We start from the raw sequence: 20,841 nt of genomic DNA on the forward strand, positions 1-20,841 counted from the left end.
CTTTGGTTAGATTTATTCCTAGGTATCTTATACTTTTCGTGGCTATAGTAAATGGAATTACTTTTTTCAGTTCTATCTCAGTCTGCCTACTGTTCATATATAGAAATAGTATAGATTTCTGTATGTTGATTTTGTATTCTTCAACTTTCTGTATTCATGTATTACTTCCAGGAATTTTTTTCATGGATACCATTGGATCTTCTATGTATACAATCATGTCTTCTGCAAATGGAGTTTCACCTCTTCTTTTCCTATTTGAATGCCTTTTATCTTTTCCTCTTTTCTGATTGCGTTGGAGAGAACTTCCAGTACTATATTGAAAAGGAGTGGTGAAAGTGGGCATCCTTGTCTTGTACTTGGTTTTAGTGGAAAAGCTTTCAGCTTTTCTCCATTCAGGATGATGTTCGCTATAGGTTTTTAATAGATAGCTTTTATTGTGTTGAGAAATTACTCTTCTATGCCAATATTGCTGAGAGTCTTGATCATGAAGGGATGTTGTATCTTATCGAATGCTTTATCTGCATCAACCGATATGACCATATGGTTTTTAGCTTTCTTCTTGTTAACATGGTGTATTACTAAACCTCTTAGGTGGGAAACTACAGTTTTGATGATCTGTGACTAGATGAACTGATCAATCTCAGTTGACAATATCCCTTTTGTTCTTGTTAGGGTATTAACATTTTAGAACAGCTACATTTTTCTAGTCTTAGACTGAAAATTTCATTCTAAACGTCTCCTCCAAGTGTAGACCATATACAGAAATCCATCTTCATTCTTTTCACTTTCCTATGCTTTGGAGAAGGGCGTGGACAGGCTCACCCTGCTGCGTTCATTCACTAGGAGAAAGAAGGCTTGCTTAGCATTGAGCTGTAGGCCCCTTCTGATTATCTTGATAAGTTTCAGTCAGGTTGACATGATGAGGTACCAGGAGCTTGGTTTTATACAAGACAGGAAGCTGCTTCTCATCTTTGTACTGTTGTACTATCACTAGTATTTTGGTGGGACTATGCTTTTGGATAAATTGGTCATTTTCTACTCTTTGTTTGGAGGTGGAATGTTGCTTGAAGGTCGTCACTGAAATAATGGCGCGGAAGCTGGATGGTGACAGCTGAGCGGAGGTTTCTAACAACTCCAGAGACAGCAACAGTTTCGACTAGTGACGGCAAATTTCTTTGTCTATTTATATTTCTAATAGGGTATATTTTATATATGTGCTTTTGAGGAGTTGACTCTGTTTATTTAAGAAAATACTTTCAGGGGACCAGCAGTTGGCGCAATGGCTATGTCGCTGGACTACCAGGTAGTCAACTGCGATTCTAGTCCTGGACCCGGTGGCTTAAAATCACTCCAGGTTGCATGTGCATGCCCAAGATCCTGAGAGAAGAATGGAGGAGAAGTGATTGTAGTATGACCATCTCCCCTGGGGGGTGATTTCTCACTTTCTGTCCCTCTATCACTCTCTGTCTTTCTGGCGGGTACATGCGCCCTATAGCAAAAACCTCTCAAGAAAAAAATAAATAAAGAAAATACTTTCAGAACAAATATTCCTGAGCTCTTAAATATTAAAATATCTTCCAAAGTAATGAATAGCTTTGTATTGTTCTAAAATGGTCATTTTATTACTCAACTCAGCCTTCTGACTTGTTATTTTGTGTACATTTAGATGTTGACTTTACATGCCCTACTGAGTTTTCTCATTTTTTCTACACAAGATGCTGACAGCTTCTCAATCTGGGACCTGTGAGAAGGCTGCTGGCAAGGAAGTGACTGCCCCAGCTTCACTCTGTGTTATGTGTGGACAGAGTTAAGGGAGGTAAGTTGAGTTCTAGAGGATATTCTTTTGGGGAGTTTGAGTTCAGGACATTTTAGAGATCAGAAAGAACTGTAACTTCTGTAATTGAGGAAGTTAAATGTGCTTTATTACATCTAATGAGCTAAAATAGAATGGGTAAAACACAAAATCCTGTCATCAAAGTAAAAGGAAAAGGGGTTTAATATACACAGAAATGGAAAAATCTCTTTTGATGATAACATATATGATAATATCTGTAACTGGACTAATATATAGTGTATTCATGCTGGGAAAAAATTCATGTTGCAAGCTATAATGATATATAGTGATCGAGTGTATATATTTAAAAACTATTGTGTTTGTGTCTGTGGCTGTTTTTTGATAGTTGCAGTAGACCCAACCCTCAACCTCTCTAATTCTGCCTATTTAACTTCATTTACTTTAACCTGATTAGAATAGCAATTAACAAGAGCCAAAAGAGTGTCAGATTCCCATGATATCTTTTATTTGCTCTATGACCATAGGGAAACGTTTAATGTCTCAACATTATTTTTCTCATCTACAATATGAGAATTATATCTGTAACTTCCATGTTCAATTTAAAGAGAAGTTTGAATGAAATACATAAATTTAACTCAGTACACTAAATAATTTATAAATATGGCTATTATTCACCTTAAAATAATAATAATGATATTATCTTAATACTACTCTAAAATAGGCATTTATTGAATTTATCAAAATGCCAGACCTTAGGTTTTAGTTAAATCTAACAAATATATCGTTATTATTCCAAAGAGTAGCATTAATCCATAAGTTAATTGAAAATGGTAGCTATAAAACTATATAAACACACATAAAAATATTGTATACACACACGCACACAGAGAATGGTAATATTTATTATACTATAAAATGAACTTTATAATATATATTGTCTGTGTATAGAAAGACTAGAAGAAAATATACCATGAAATGAATAAAGTGATCACTGAATAATGAGAATATAAATGTTTGTCTTTTATCTCTTTTTTGATTATTTCTCAATTTTCTTTACTAATAATAAAGGTGAACATAAAGGACGATTTATTCATTTTTCTATGTTTTTATAGGGGACAGGATATCTTGCAGTAATAATGTATTTATGCAAATGGATTGGTTTTAGACCAAAACAGAGTTAATACTCATCAGACACAGACAATATCAAACATGCTGGATGCAATATATATTCTTAATTTTATGGAGGCTTTAAGAATTTGCTAAAAGTAGATTTTTAAAATTTATCAGAATGAAACTCCAATCATGAGGAAAGAGCAGCTGCCATTTGAAGCTACTACAGTTCAAACTCCAGGTTGAAAATACATTGCCTAAGAATTAGTAGACAAGATAAAGACACAACACAAAAATGTGCTGAAGTTAGTCAGACCATTTGGTGGATTCAGAGATCTTTCAGGAAAACTACTTAATTTTTTAACAATAGTTTATATAAGGGGACCAGCAAATGGAGTAATGGCTATGTCGCTGGACTCCCATGTACTCGACTGTGGTTTGAGTCTCAGACCCAGTGGCTTAAACTCACGCTGGGCACATGTGCGTGCATGCCCAAGATCCCAAGAGGAGAGTGGAGGAGAAGGGATTGCGGTGTGGCCATTCCATTCAGGGGATATTTCTTGCTCTCTGTCTCTCTGTCTCTCTCTGTCTTTCTGGCAAACACGTGCACCCCATAGCAAGCAAGTCTTAAAAAAAATAAATAAAAAATAAAGGATAGTTTTATAGGAACCATTCCATAGAGAATGTCTTTATTCCAATTAATATTGTCTGGCGTTTGTATTTCTTACTGACATGGAATGTTAGAAGGCTAGAAATAATTGAGAATGTTTAGAGAACTTGAGCAATAAATGCTTAGATTATTTATAACTGAATCACATAGTTCAGAGAGTCAGCTTGCATTAACTACATTGATCTTCGATCAGGACTGTCATCCTGACTTTTTTTTTCAGATATGAGAAAACTGAAAACTTTATTTCCCCAAGGTCAGATAATATTTGATAATCATGTTTGTTCACTATGTACTAATGCTAGGAAGAACGCAAGCTGGCAGAATAAACACATAGTGAGACTAACAGGAAACCTTAAAGTTCTCCATCTGCTAAGGGTTGGTTATGCACTTTTCATCTAATAGAAGGAATGAAGAGAGATATTTCTGAGATGGCCAAGAGTCCTCCTATCTGTAATTTAATTTTGTTTAATTTCAGCAGTCATAGAAAAATCAAATGTGAAACCTAAAATGAGTTTAAAGGTAACTTGGTGAGCCATTCTCATTTCATCTGTTTATAAATCAGAGGGCCTCAGAAGGAAATTATTTGCTAAGACAAGTCTAATAACTACTTAGAGGTGGAATCACTCAGGTCTCCCAGCCGCCTCTCAGTCAGCGAGACTTCTCCCCCACATCCAACATAAGGCAAGTCTCTAGTGTGTGTGTTTGTGTATTGCCTGTGTGTGTGAGACAGAGAGACTTTCTACATGTATAAGAGCTTTTCTCTATTTAAAAAAATAATTTGGCTCTGTTATTGATGCCAGTGGTATACAATTGTATTCTAATGTGTTTCAGAATGGAAACACATTTTCTTGCTAACAAGCAAATGCTACCATTTCTCCCACTTGATGACCTCTTCCTATAAATATAACCTAGAGTAATTTTCCAAACTGTTCTTCTCTGTCACTTGTGCATAATGAGTTTACCTGAAAATATTTAAAATAGGTATTATTAATATATTGACGTAGGCAAACTGCTTTTGACTCCCAAATTGGTGACCCTTGTCAAATGATTTATGTATTTGGAAAACTGTAAATTCTAGAGAAGTCCTAAAAGGTCAGACACTTTTTGAGACCAGACATGCCGTCATTTTCTTGGAGTGGAGGGAGTAGCATATAATGACCATCTGCCAGTCAAAATCCATGCTGCCTGCTACATTTTTACATTTTACTCCCTTCTGTATGGCACCACCCTTCATATGCCTGGAGCATACAATATAGCAAGTGAGAGAATTTCTTAAATAGTCATGCAAGTTGAAGAATGAAAAGTGAGATGATTGTGCATTTCTTTAATACAGATTATGTGTTCTGTGGACATCAAGATGAAAAAGATGAAATCCTGCTCTGGAAGAGATAACGTTTATAAGAGGGGACATTGACATAAACATCATAAACATCCACAGGTATTTCACACACATATTTTTCATAAACTTTTTTTTTTTTTAATTTCTTTTCTGTCTTTTTTTGAGAAAGTTTTGCTATAGGGGGCGTGTGCTCCCCAGAAAGACAGAGAGAGACAGAGAGACAGAAAGCAAGAAATCATCCCCCCAGGGGGATGGTCACACTGAAATTCCTTCTCCTCCATTCTCCTCTCGGGATCTTGGGCATGCACACACACATGCCTGGTGTGAGTTTAAGCAACTGGGTCCAGGACTCGAACCACATTTCAACTACATGGGAGTCTAGTGATGTAGCTATTACTCCATCTGCTGGTCCCTTTCAGGAACTTTTTTTGAAGACTCCTCGTATATGAGGAAACACTCAGAAGGAAGCTGTTTTAAAAACTGTAGCACCAGCTTCTGAAACTAATGTGTATCAGGGAAAAATTGTCACTTTTTCTAGATAGATAAGATTCAAATGAACTATTTTTAAAAATCAGTCTATCAGACAGATGTTCCAGGCACTAAGTTTTCATAATTCTACATGTTACTACTTCTCATTTCATCACTTTATGAATTCAACTCTGCTAATAAAGACTTATATTACTATTTCTACTCTCAACCAATCACTCTGGGTACAAATAGCTCAGAGTTAGGATTTCACTTTATATTAACCTACTCTAAGACACACTCTCTGGGCATATTTTGCATCTAAATGTGGTGACAGCCTTATCAAAAATGGTAAGAATTTATATTAGGTAAGGGAAGTTAGCTTTGAAATCGCATTCTTTGTTACTGCCCTTCCTTTCCAGCTGTGATAACTAATCTTTTCTTTTTTCCTTCTGTAGTCTTCCTGTTGTGGAAATCTCCTTTTCTGACTCTGTTGGATAGCACATTTTTTCTTAGTTTAAATCCCAAGTTCTCACTTGAACAATATTCCATTTCTCTACCATACTACAACCCTCACTGAAAGGCTAACTTGGGAGCTCCAGTGCACCTCATGGCCAGTTTCTCCAAATAGAACAGTTGGAGGCCTGTAGGCTATTTGCAAGAGGTTCTCAGAAGATACCCTCCTTTGAAGTTATGTAGTCTGTGTTGTGCTAACAGAAGCTTAAGATCTATGTTGTTAAATGTCTTGAAGAGTCCTGGATTAAAATTCAAACACCTCTGCAAAGAAAAGCTTGGGGCTTGGGTCATACACCTTGATAGCTATTTTTTTTAAATAAGAGATCAGAGAAAACAATTTGCTCCAAAAGACTCACTGGGAGAGGGGGAAATATTCAGGCAGTCTGAGTAGTGGGTGCCTGCAGGAGGATGGGGAAATGTCACCATCACTTTAGCTACTTCATGCTGTCTACCCGATCTGGCATATTGACTTGAAGAATTTGTGCATGTGTCATTGGAAAAGTGACTGGCTTTTCAAGAGACTCGTAATGATGTAGAGTATGGATATTTTATTACCAAGGGCATGGCGCGTGCGCGTGCACACACACACACACACACACACACACACACTGTGTGGATGTCATTGTTGATTGTCTTTGTTTTAGACATCTTTATGATTAAAGTATGACGAACTTTTAAGACCAAAAACTTACAGAGAAAGAGGAAAAAAGAAGAAAGAACCATCAGTAAGGCTATTCAAAGTTTCTGGTGATAGCATATGAAAGACTCTAAGCAATTCACTGTTTCATTTTGTAATTTTCAGATCATTCATGACTTTTTCTTTTTTAAATTTTCTCATGGAATGTGTCTACCAGAACATTTATTTTTAAGACTTTTTTAGATGTCTTTTTTCATTCATGACTTTTCCTGGTGATAGAGACCTTCTAATCTATTAGGGCAATACAACCTATTTGCAAATAACATTTCTGAATGCTTCCTCTAGCAATCGTTTTCTGGTAGTCATGAACTCTGTCTATATAAATCTATACATACACACAACGTAGATACATATGCACAGATATCCAGGAAGAAGGAACATTCTAAAGGAGTATCAATAAGGCAGTTTATACAAGCGGTTGGGGTTGGGAAAGGTTGAAATCAAAAGTTAATGTGATATCATCTGTGCTTTTTAACACTTCGAGTCTATTTGAAGAGGGATAATCATAAGTAAAGTATCATGATATAATGAGAAAAAAGTCACTCAAAAGAACAGGGGAACTTTTATTCAATTATTTGAATAATGGTGCCATTATCTATAAACGACACATTAATAACCACCTTGAAAAATCAAATAAATTCCATATAAAATAATTGGCACTCAACATATATTATAGAAAGATTATCTATCCTGAAAAACTCTAGGCAAATCACGGACAAGTGAGAGATGTGGGGAGGTTTTTGGGGAGTGATCTTTGAAAGATGACTTGAAAAATAATTAAAAGTAGTTCTCACCTCTCTAGTGTACTACATTTAACCTAAGATTCCCCAAAGCAAGTTTTGTGAACATTCTATCCCCAAAATGTATTTATAGATAGTTTCTTTTCATTTTTTTTTCTTTATTTATGATAGCATGCATGTGCACATACATAAGAGTGAGAGAAAGAGAGAGAAAGATAGCCACCCTAAATAGAGTCTGGTCCCTAAATAGAGTCTGCCCCCTCTAATCCTCTGGCCCGTCAGATCTCCGGCACTTCCATGCATGCCCAGAGTGTTTCAGGCTGATAGGGCTGGAATTTGAACCACTATCACTACGTGAAATCAGGCTTCTCTCTCTCTCTCTCTTTTTTTGTATATTTCTTTATTTTTAATTTTTTTTTATACATTCAAGCGATTTATTAATGCTGCACCACAGAGCTGACTCTGTGAGTATTCTGTGGTTAAAGTTTCCTTCTGACCTGGCTCCATGGCCTAGTAGTGGTTGAGGCAGCCAGACCCTATGCAACCAAACCAGTAATTCAAATTCCAGACCAGATGACTTGAGAAATACACTGGGAACATGTGCATGGGTGCCCCAAGTCTGGAAAGGATGGAGAGATGGAGGAGAAGAGATTGCAGGATAACAATTCCCTCTGGGAGATGCTTTCTCCTCTCTTTCTCTATCTCTCTCTGGAGAGCACACATGCCCTTTAACAAAATAATAATAATAATAATAATAATAATAATTTTTTGAAGACACATTTGAATAGCATTGAATTAAGCAACACAAAATAGGTATTTCTACATCGGGTCTTATCAGATATGTTAATTTACTTGTAAGTACTAAGAACACAAAGGACTTAAAAAGTTTATGAAGAAATAGAATTAAAATATGAGTTTATGGGACCAGCAGTTCACATAATGGCTATATCGCTGGACTCCCATATAGTCGACCATGGTTTGAGTCCTGGATCTGGTGGCTTAAACTGACGCCAGGTGCATGTGCGTGTGTACCCAAGATCCTGAGAGGAGAATGGAAGAGAAGGAATACTAGGATTTTTTTATTCATAATATGTGTTTCTCATGAACTTTTTGAAGACCCTTCATACACGTGTGGTGGTAAGAAAAAAGAATAAAAGGACATGTAGGTGTCCAAAACCTAGTTTACTGTGACAAAATATTCTTTCCCTGCCTCCCCCACAAAAAAATCCTAGTACATTTGTGTAGTACAGCATACCTTTGCAGTTTGGGACATACTTATCTATATTTTTGCTTTTGGAAAATTTGGCTAACTATCAGAGGGCTTTGTGTACTTATTTTTTTTTTTTTACTCAAAGACAGTATTTCTGGTACACTACTCTGCATAAATTCAGAGCTTGAAAAGGTTTGACTTAGCTATTTCAGCAGTACTCAAATCTCTTTTGACTGGTGGCAGGTGAATCCAAAACATTCATCTGATGGTGATACTGGCTAGATCTGGGGAGCAGCCAAAGGGGAGCTAAACCACCCACATTATTAGGAGTATTTCCTCCAAGTTCAAAACTGAAGCATGTCAATGATCTGGCTTTGCAATGGTATGAGGTGGAGTTGTAGGTGGGAAGAGGAGCAGCGGCTGACAGTGGCTCGTGTGCCACAGGATGGTCAATCTGACAAAGATCTTCTCGAAGGAAATGGCCAGCCATGTATATGACTCAGGGGCACTGGTACGTATTTCCTGAAGTGAATACGTCATTTAATTAAGTTGTCCATCTATACGCTATGCAAATATGATCTGTATTTCTCCATGCCAGTGAGTGTAAGAAAACACTGAAAGATTGTCCCTAAGGTTATTTTCCCACTCATTTCTAAGATAGATGTTTTCATGTTATCTTACAGGTCTGTAAATACTTTTCCTAAAATAATCAACCAAGATCATATTTAAGCAGTTTTGTATTTTAAGTTATTCTAATTATATCCCAGTCATTTCTGACATATATACATATACACACATGTGCATGTGCACACACACACACACACACACACACACACACACACACACACACATATACGTACATACCTAAAAAGAAACAAAAGAGCAAAAGAGCCTAATAAACTTGAAAAGGATGAAGGGGATCCACCCAGTGAATTTGTGCTATATTGAAATTTTGATTCTTTTTCAAGATTTTACAATGAATATACTAAGACATTGAATGTATAGAGAGGAAAACAAGTTCTGAGAACATTTTAGGAGGTCACAAATGGAAGAACACATGACAAAGGAAGGGATGCAATCTTTTTTTTTTTTTTTTTGGAGCGATTTTCTCTATAGGGCATGTGTGCTTGCCAGACAGACAGAGAGAGACATAGAGACAGAAAGCGAGAAATCACCCCCCCCGGAGGGGATGGTCACGCCACAATCCCTTCTCCTCCATTCTCCTCTTGGGATCTTGGGCACGCAAGCACACGTGCCTGGCATGAGTTTTAAGCCACCGGGTCCAGGACGTGAACCACGGTCGAATACGTGGGAGTCCAGTGACATAGCCATTACGCTAACTGCTGGTTCCCATTTTTTTGAAGATAGCAATTGAAGTAGATATCATACTAGATTGCTTTGTTTTTATTATCTATTTTCTGTGATTTTCATAATCCCTATAAGCAGATAGATAGTTCATTCACTGTAATTAATTGGTTAAAAAAGAGAATATTCTAATTGGAAGTAGTCATCTAACTGGAAGTAGTCACCTAACTCCATCAGCTGATGCTGTGTGCATCATTCATTAATTATAATGCTACCAGTTCCAAAGAATGATGTAATAGACTGTTTATCTTAGCTCCTTAATGTCGCTTATGTGTATCCTCTTCAATTAATTGCTTTATTTATGTTATAAGCAAATACTCCGTGCCAGGAACTATACTGAGTACTATGTAGTATCTATATCTACATTTATATCTTTATATCTATATATATAGAGAGAGAGGGAGAGACAAAGAGAGGAGAGAAAGAGAGGAGAGAAAGAGAGGAGAGAGAGGAGAGAGAAAACCAAGTATTTGCCTTCCAATATGGCCTACCCTGATGTGACGGATACTGTATTGGCATATAAAGCTGGTGTGCCTTCTCAGATTGCCATAGCCACAGCGTTTTCCTGCTCTGCTGGTATCTATGTTTATCAAGTTGCTCTTCCTCTTACAGATTTACTTGAAACACCACATCAACAGAGGTGTGAGGATCCCTTTTGGAGTATCTATGGTGTAGCCTGGTGAGTAAATCCAGAACGAGGTAATATTTATCTCCCTATGTAGTGAACCTAAATCTAGGAGGCAGAAGAATCCAGGCATATAAGCCTCCCCAGCTACAGAAGACACTTCAAGCGGTGCTTCTCCCATCTTCAGTCCTGCAAGCTGGTGTACCTGCCGTGCCTCCTTACTGCTTGTTTTGCAACAGTAACCTGGACAGTGAGTTCTTTTGCTTTGCATCACATCTGTTGCTTCCTCCTTTTGCTTATCCTAAGCTCACTGGGCTTAACTTTCCAAGTAATTTTAGCCCATGAATCTTTTCATCCTATTCTATTTTTAAGGAGCTTGAGATGATATGTAGTCATGGAGGCAAAGGAATCTGATAAGAGGCTAAGTAACTTAATTACTATGAAAAGAAGAATGATTAATAAATGAGAAAATTAAATGGTAATAAAAATATGATCTAATATTTACTGAGTCTCTAAATCTACTGTTTGCAATTTTTAAAATAACCCTCCCAAAGAGAAATTGTTTTCATTAGAAATTTTAGGAAAATGCAGGTCAGGTAAACAAAGCTGACAAGATCATGATGCTGATATTGGTAGAATGAAGTTCAATCCTGGGGTTTTCTGTGCCCACAATTATTTATTTATTTATTTATTTATTTATTTTTATTTTTTGACCAATGCTTAAGAGATTGGGAAAAGTTTTCCTGAGGATGTGGTTTTGGTGGATATTTGAAAAGTTCACAAGAAAATAAAGGACCTTCCAGGTTAAAAGAACAATATGAGTAAAGGGGCAAATATGTATTACCACCTGAATGTCCAATTCATAAAATGAGTTTCTCTGTTTCCAATATTCTTTGCAACTTGATCACTACCACTGGTCACTATGTTATAAGCGATACAACAATAAAGGTTTTCTGAACTAAGAAGTAAATATTTTTGTTTTTGTTTTTGTTTTTGGATAGGATTTTGCTATAGGGCGGATGCACTCACAAAAAAAGACAGAAAGAGAGGGAGAGATAGAAAGAGAAAAATCACTCCCCAGGAGGGATGGCCATGCTGCAATCCCTTCTCCTCCATTCTCCTCTTGGGATCTTGGGCATGGTTTTCTGTGCCCACAATTATTTATTTATTTATTTATTTATTTATTTTTATTTTTTGACCAATGCTTAAGAGATTGGGAAAAGTTTTCCTGAGGATGTGGTTTTGGTGGATATTTGAAAAGTTCACAAGAAAATAAAGGACCTTCCAGGTTAAAAGAACAATATGAGTAAAGGGGCAAATATGTATTACCACCTGAATGTCCAATTCATAAAATGAGTTTCTCTGTTTCCAATATTCTTTGCAACTTGATCACTACCACTGGTCACTATGTTATAAGCGATACAACAATAAAGGTTTTCTGAACTAAGAAGTAAATATTTTTGTTTTTGTTTTTGTTTTTGGATAGGATTTTGCTATAGGGCGGATGCACTCACAAAAAAAGACAGAAAGAGAGGGAGAGATAGAAAGAGAAAAATCACTCCCCAGGAGGGATGGCCATGCTGCAATCCCTTCTCCTCCATTCTCCTCTTGGGATCTTGGGCATGCACGCACACGCACCCAGCGTGAGTTTAAGCCACTAGGTCTGGGATTCGAATGGTGGTCGAATACATGGGAGTCCAGCAATATAGCCATTGTGCCAACTGCTGGTCCCCTAAGAAGTAAACCTTATCTTGCCAAGGAAAAATAAAGAATGACTTAACAACACCCTGTTTTCTTATCTTTTTGCTCAATGTGTATTTTCATTTTCTGACTAATATAAGAACAGTTACAAAAATATAGCCTAGGAAAATGATGTCACTTTTAAAATAGTCAAATTTCCCCTAAGATTTAGAATTGCTTTATAACATGGGCATTGACCTGATGGACCTGAGATAGGAAGAGATTCTGTTGTTCTGGGAATGCCAAGGTCACCGCTGGGAAAGCATTTACATGCTGATGAATGATCTGTAGATTGCTGAGCCAGAAAGTCTCAGAATTGTCAATGCCTGAATAAATAAATAAATGAATAAATAACAAGAGTCAGAGGCAATGATTCAGAAATAATGGAGCTGAGGAGAGGGAAGTAAGATAAGTATGGGATTAAACTAAGGGGAAAAGGATGAAAAAGAGAGAGCAAGGAAACTTGATTGAGCTGCTCTTTGCTTAGGAGTTTACTTCCATTGCTAATTTGTATTTGCTTTGACTTATTTTATGGAGCAAGAGATGTCTTACTTTTGGAAATCTGTTTCCTATTATGGAATGACATAGACAGTCCTCTAAGGATCTCTCCTTTGTATCTTTTAGTTTTAGATTATTATTATACTGGACCTTATCGAGGTGGAAAATCATTATTTATAGGGAGAGCATAATAGTAGTTTAGTAACATCTAACAATCTTATGAGATCATATTATTTTGAGTAAATAAAGTATAGTCAGCCACATACCCTGAGAGCTCAAAAGAGGGCATGCTGTGATTTCTCTGTGACTGTGGTGAGATGGGATAAATCTAAGGAAGAAGACAAAAGTTCACTGATGTAGAAGATGCTGGTGAGAAGGCAGATCTATAGTCACCAACCAATGTTTAAGATGTCTGGAAATGGAATCACTGGAATTACAGACATCGCTACTTGTGTTGGTCAACTGGCTTTTGACATGAAGCTGCATAAAGAAACAATACAGGGAAACAGGAAGAAAGGGTGATGAAGCCAGCAGTGGCATAACGGTTAAGGTGCTGGCCTCCTGCATGGCCAATTGCAATTCAAGTTGCAGACCTAGAAGCTTGAAAATTATGCCAGATGTGTGTGCATGCATACCCAAAATCCTGAGAGGAGAATAGAAAAAAAAGAGATTGTGATGTGGCCATCCAACATAGTGAGAGAGTTAGGGGAGATGATTTCTCACTTTCCCTCTGTCTGTCTCCCTCCAGGGGGCACACATGTCCTATGACAAAGCACACGCTCGTACACACACACAAGGAGAAAAGGATGAAAAGAAGAAGCTGAAAAAAAAAATCCTTTATGATACTGCTTCCAGATTCTATAGCTATAACCTATTGCTTTATAACTTAGAACAAGTATATAACACTTATTATCTAATTATCTCACCTGATAAATGAAATTTAATATTTCATAAGCATTCAAGCATAGAACAACCATAACTGATTCTCAATTATCTAACTCTGAAAGTCATTAGCGAGAGCAAGATATATTAGGAAAAGCAGAAAAATAAATTTGTGGTAAGATTTACATGGATTCAACTCATGTATCTGACTTCCTGGTTAAATTATAATAAGCATAGTAGATGTACTCTACTATTTTTATTTCATTAAGAATTGACCAAACTGCTATGGAAGATGATATATTATATATTAGATATAAGAAAAATATCAGAGCTTAGAATTAGTATGTTTTATATGAAAACAGACTTTTATTTCTGTAAATAAAGCTTTGGTTTCTTTTTAGTACTCCTGGTATTCATTTTCATTTTTTTAGAACCTTCAATTGCAAGGAGACCCCTTTCTAAAAACATATGATAGAACAATTTCAGAATAAGACACTGCAACTATGAATTGTGCATCATCTTTCTGGATAATTCTGACTCATAAACCCTTGACCAGTTGTCACTGGAAAACTGGCCTGTAGGTGCTACCACTGAAACATGTCCCAGAAGGCTTACAAAGAAAGGCTAGGTAGAACACCAGAAATTGTTTAAGGCAATAGTTTAAGACCCATGACTGTTATCATATTTTGGCCAGTCCTCCTCTGTTCAAACCATGAATAATAACTAACATTTACACAATCTCATTCTTGAAATCCTAAGACTAGCTGTTCTCAAACTTTGGTAGGAGTCCTTGGCCCCCTTTCATTTAACCACTCAAATTTCACATGATAGACCTAGTCTTTCATGGTGATAAATGGTAAACTTAAGGCAGAGATTGTAAGACAACTTAATCATTGCTAACCTTGGTAGTTAAACAACTCTTGAGAAAATGTGGACCAATACATGACTAAAAGAAAGTGGAGAAAAATCAAGTTTACATTTTATAAAGATCTTTCTTGGAATTATAAAAGGATCTGATTGAATTCGGAAGGAAAATAGGGTTATGAAAAAAGCAGATACTAGGTATATGGCTTTTATATTAATTAAAATAAACAATCAATAAAATACTATTTTGGGGTAGTGAAAGAAAAAAAAAACAGGACTGAAGAAAATACATTGAAGTGGTAGACTCAATAAGAATTGGAGTGCAGATCTGAGATTAAAGGAGGAAAATGACCTAAGGCTGTGCCCCAGAATTCTTGATTGAGATATCTAGTGAATAGGAAAAGATAAAGACATATAGACCAATGTAACAGAACAGAGAATCCAGAAATAAACCTCAAAACATACAACCAACTGTTTTTTGACAAAGGGCATATGACAATCCAGTGGAGAAAAGAAAATCTTTTCAGCAAATGGTGATGGATGAACTGTATATCTACCTACAGAAAAATGAAACTAGACCTCTATCTCTCACATCAGCAAAAAATCAACTCAAAATGGATCAGAGATCTAAATGTAAAGCCTCGAACTATAAAACTACTTGTGAAAATCACAGAAGAAATACAAGAAATTGATAGCTATGGATCCATAGCTATCCAATAGCTATGAATTCCAATGTAAGGAATTTCCTTACATTGAAGATAATGTAAGGAAAACATTTATTAAATAAGACCCCTAAAGCATAGGCAACAATTTCAAAAGTAGACAAGTGATATTACAGCAGGCTAAATAGCTTCTACACAGCACAGGGAAAAATAAATATGGTAAAAAGACAACCTACAGAATAGGAAAAGATATTTGCAACCTATGCTTCAAATAAGGATATGATAACCAGAATATATAGGGAACTCAAGCAGCTCACCCTCAGAAAAACAAAGAATCCAGTTAAAAGTAAACAAAGAAGCTGTGGAAGCAACTCTCAAAGGAAGACATATGATGACCAGAAAACATGTGGAATGAAATGTTCAATGTTTCTTATTATAAGGGAAATGTGAATTCAAACCTCAATGAGGTATCACTTAACTCCAGTCAGAATGGCTATGATTTTTTTAAAAAACAAAGAACAAGTACCAGTGGGGCTATGGTGACAAAATTACTCTCCAACACTGTTATTAGGAATGTAAATTAAAATAGCCACTGTGGAAAACATTCTGGAGATTCCTCAAAAATTTAAAAATAGAACTACCAAATGACCCAGTAATGTCCTTGGTATTTATCCAGTGGGCAGTGAAACACTCATTGGAAAGACACTTGCATATTCATGTTTATTGCAGCAGTATTCACAATAGCTAAGACGTGGAATCAATCTAAGTGCCCAACTGATGTATGGATTTTAAAAATGTGGCACATATACACTGTGGAATACTACTCAACCATAAAGCCCAATGGGACCCTGTCATTCATAATAAGTGTACAGATATATTAGAATTAATGCTCAGTGAAACAGACTATGAAAGACAAATACTGTATGTCCCCAGAATATATACACATATATGTATGTATATATAGAATTCTGCATGTTATGGCAGAAATTGAAAGATTCAAATACATAATAGTAGAAAGAACAAATATAGATATCAGAGGCTGAGAGAGTGGGGTGGATAGTAGGGTGTGGGTGGGAGAGGTTCAGGGCAGATAAAAGGCTTAAAGGATACAAGATGGTAATTGCTTTGAATATCACACACTACATGCATGCTTGGAAAAACCATATTGTATGTCATGAAGATATACAACTATTAAATGTAAATAAGAAAGTATAAAATAATAATAATAAGAAGAAGAATGAATGAATTAAATATTTCTACAGATCATATAGAAAAAAATTGCCAGCACTATGGAAATCAGGAGTCGATAGTGTGGTAGAAAAGAGGATTGAATAGTTTCACCACTTCGTAAAGTTTACTCATATAAAATGCCAAAAGGAAGCCAAGTAAAGTGAGAACTGAGCATTTCTTATTACATTTCTGTCCTTATCCTCAGTTACCCTTCCTTAAACACTTACTTTAATAGCCTGATGCTTGATCACCAGAGCACAGCAGGACACCATGAGGTAATACCTTAAGGTCTCTTTTCACAAATTACCTTTTTCCAGCAATACATTGCAAATGTTATATTAATTTCTATTTTCCAAAGACTGCTAAAGAGAAGCAAAAACCTGACCTTCCATCAGTTGTTCTTTTGTCTTCCAGCTCACAGTGTATGTATATTTCTATGAATATACCTAAGTGCTAGCTGTGTACATAGATACGCCTGCATTCCTGAAATGTGTATATTTCTTTGTGTTTATCTTTATTGATCACTAATGTAATTAATTACAGAAATTATTAACGTCAGTAGAAATTCTTGAACTAGTGTGTATGGTCAGATCTTGACTGATTTTCCTCTAGAGTAAGGAGGCACTAGTTTTTGTTTTTGTTTTATGTATATATATATACTGTGATGTCAGATCAGTTTAATAACCACACTTTTATTTTCCCTAGAATTATTTTATTTATTTATTTTAAAATTTTCTATAGGGAACATGCACTCACCAGATACACACACACACACACACACACACACACACACAGAAAGAGAAAGAGAAAGAAAGAAGGTGAGAAAACAAGCCACTCTGTCAGGGACTTGAACTGGAACTGCAGTAGGCCATGTGGGACTCCACCATCTTAAACACCAAGAAATCTGTTGGCCCCAATAATGACACATCTGTCTTAGCTTCCCTAACTGACTTTAGAGTCTTCATTGTCCTTGGTATTCTATCCCAAACCATATCTACTCATTGAGACTGTGTGAAGTGAAACTAATAATCCACCAGCACTAAATATTTTATTGAAGGTGCATTTGGATACCTACTTTTTGGAACAGTTTGAACTTTCTCAAGTAGACATATCACTCTTCACCAAGCTTTTAATTACTATCTGTACCAAGTTCGTATTAATACTATCCATATGAATATCGGGCACATTGCTTTAAAAGCACACAGCTCTTTCTAGTCACTATTCTCTTTATCTTCAGTGATCTCCAGAATTTCTTACTTATACCATTGCCATATTCTCTAAATTCTGATAGCAAAGTATATTGGAATTCCTCCAAGATATCTCTGTATCTAGAAAACATTTCACTCCTGCAATTTGCTGTGACAGAAAAATACAAACAAAAATCACACCAGGCGTGTTGTGTGTGTACCCAAGATCTCCAGAGGAGAATGAAGGAGAAGGGATTGAGGCATGGTGATCATCCCCTTTGGGAGATGACGCCTCACTTTCTTTCTCACTGTCTCTATTTGTATCGTATAATTCTCAATATGTTATATACAAGAAGCTCCCTAAAATGACATTTGAATGTCACTGAAAACAACTTATTCATATTCTGTTCTTCCAACGAGTAAGTTCAAAAGCTGACATCAAGTAGTAGCAGCCCTGATAACCACATAACAGACTGTCTGGAGTTGAAATTTAGAGAGCTCAAACAGAAGGACTTTACATTTCCTTTTGTGATTACTCTAATCTTATGATGGGCCGTCAGGAAAGTCACGAGACATTTTGGCATAGAAAAATAGGTCATGATTTTCCCAACGCCCTACTATGTATCTGGGAGTTAGCTTCTCACAACACAATATGGATCATGTTAAAAGATCTGAATAAGTACTTATCATGAGAAACAGGTGGAAAAAATGGACTTTTAAATATAGAAGTAAGGCAAGTAAATAGAGTTAAGTTTATGTTTTTTATATGCTTACATGTAGTCATGAAAAGATTGCGATTTGCACTAGAAGATTGAAAGACAGCTAGCAGGTTGAATTGGCAGACAAGTTTGGGGCAAAATAAGGGAGAGCTGAGTAACATTAAGAGATTTCCAATTATCAAATAATTATCTCTCTGTGACAGAAAACATTCAAGTGGAGCTTCTTTGACCATTTGTTAGAGTATTTGAGAATGGGTAGAAGATAAGAATAGGGACTCTCAGAGGCCTCCACAAACACTAAAAATCTATGATTTTATTATCTCATTGTTCCATGGTGTTCCAAGGGCAAGCTGCCATTACAAGGCTGGGAACTTGATTTCTGCAGCAGCTCTGTGCTCTGGGAGAATAGTGGAAGGGGACGTGATTGGAATCCACAGGGTCTGAAACACAGTATGTTTCAGGGAAAGTCTGAAGGGCGAATGTGCTCTGAATATGAAATACCAAAATCAGCTTAAACTCCTTTTCCATGCTCAATTCCTGGCTACTTTCTTGAGCCTAGTGCACTGTTTACAGGCAGGTTATTTTGTTGGTCATATGTTTATTGTTCTGAAACTCTTTTTTTTCCTTTTAAAGCAGCAGCCACTATCAAGAATAGAAGTTCATTTGCATGGTGCATTGCTTGCACATTGTAGTTTATTAGATAATAAGCTTCACTGGCACATCCATTTGAAATCTTAATCCAGAGGTTTCTGTAAGCATTTCTACATTATGCCAATGGTTCTGAAAGAAGAAACTTTATTTAATCATGTTTTTAATTTATCACTTATGACGTTGGATATGTGAAAGAAGCACTAATTTGAGCAGAATAGTAAAGCTAGTTCCAAGGTTATGAAAGTTTTGGCACTGCCAGAATAAAACATTTCTTTTAATATGCAGCCACTGGTTATGCCATAAAAGTACTCTTCTTTACACTGGTTGTACTTAGCTGGACACATTCTAGTTTATTCTCTAAAGCTGAATCTCTGCCAAGAATATATATCAAATGGTCCTGGCACTAGAGCACTTAAGAATGAATGCTGCATGGAAGGAAAAAAAAATAGTTACTGAATGCAAACAAACAAAACAATTCAATTAACTTAAAGGGAAAAGTAATAAACAGTACTGAACAGTAAAGTAAATAGACTAAAACCTTCAAAGTATCATGCATATAAAAATGAAGACAATGTCTATCTAACTATGATACCTGAAATATGACTGACATTACAGTGAAAAATAAAGAGTAAAGTATGTTATGTAAAAAATACATTTTCTAGTTATAAGGTTTAGAGTAGAGAATAGGATGAGATAGGATTGAAAAAAAGACAGGATTAGTGAAATATCTTCCAAGTATATTCAGATATAACACAAAAATCTTGCTTGAATAGGGAGAGTCTTCAAAAAATTCAGGACCAAAGTTGGCATAATGGCTATGTTGTCGGACTCCCATGTAGTCGACCACGGTTCGAGTTCTGGACCTGGTGGCTTAAACTCATGTCGGGCACATGTGTGTAAGTGCCCAAGATCCTGAGAGGAGAATGAAGGAAAAGAGATTGTGGTGTGTCCATCCCCCGGGGGGGGTGGGTGGGTTGATTTCTTGCTTTCTATCTCTCTGTCTCAGTCTTTCTGGCAAGTGCCTGTGCCCTATAGCAAAAACCTCTCAAAAAAAAGTTTATATGAAATGCATATTATAAAACAACTATTCATGGTTTTCAAAGATTTTTGCACCAAAATAAACTTGTATTTTAATTCCATTTTTTATAAATTTTTCTGAAGTACTTTTGTGTAACTACCTATATCTAATTCAAGACTGTTGAATTGTACTACAATTGCAGACTTCTAAGTTATGGATCAATTCTAAAGGACATAGCACTAGAAAACAGCAGTAAGAGAATGGATACCATAGTTCACTAAGTTCCAAATTTCACCCTTTAGGTAAGGAAAATACAGGCAACATTTGCAAGTAACTTTTTCCAGGTCACATAGATAGGCAAAGAGTTTCCCAGACTCTGTGTATACACACACACACACACACACACACACACACACACACAGTATACAAAATAAAAATAAAAATACATATACATATATATATGTATATATATGTGTGTATATATAAATACATACATACAACACACATACATATGCGTATACATATATGTGCATAAGTGTATATATGTACACATATGAAATATATACCTGTGTACATATTTATTCACATATACATATATAAAGGCATATAATGTGTGTATATAATGTGTGTATACAGATATGTGTATATATGTGTATACAGTCTTATGTATGTGTGTATACACACTGGTATATGTGTGTATATATAAAATACACATGTATATGTGTGTATATATAATACACATGTATATGTGTGTATATATATATAATACACAAATGTATAAGTGTATATATATAAAATATGTGTGTATACATATATATATTCTTTCTTACTACCCTGTCATTGTCTCTGTGTATATCA

The 20,841-nt window shown here is 35.9% G+C and overlaps 1 pseudogene; it reads right to left on the reverse strand.

Moving 5' to 3' along the window:
• Positions 1–709: 709 nt before the first annotated feature.
• Positions 710–9,032, reverse strand: LOC102476497 (microtubule-associated proteins 1A/1B light chain 3B pseudogene; annotated as a pseudogene).
• Positions 9,033–20,841: the final 11,809 nt, after the last annotated feature.

This window comes from Tupaia chinensis, unplaced genomic scaffold, assembly GCF_000334495.1.
Source record: "Tupaia chinensis unplaced genomic scaffold, TupChi_1.0 Scaffold146289_1, whole genome shotgun sequence".
Lineage (NCBI taxonomy): Eukaryota > Metazoa > Chordata > Mammalia > Scandentia > Tupaiidae > Tupaia > Tupaia belangeri.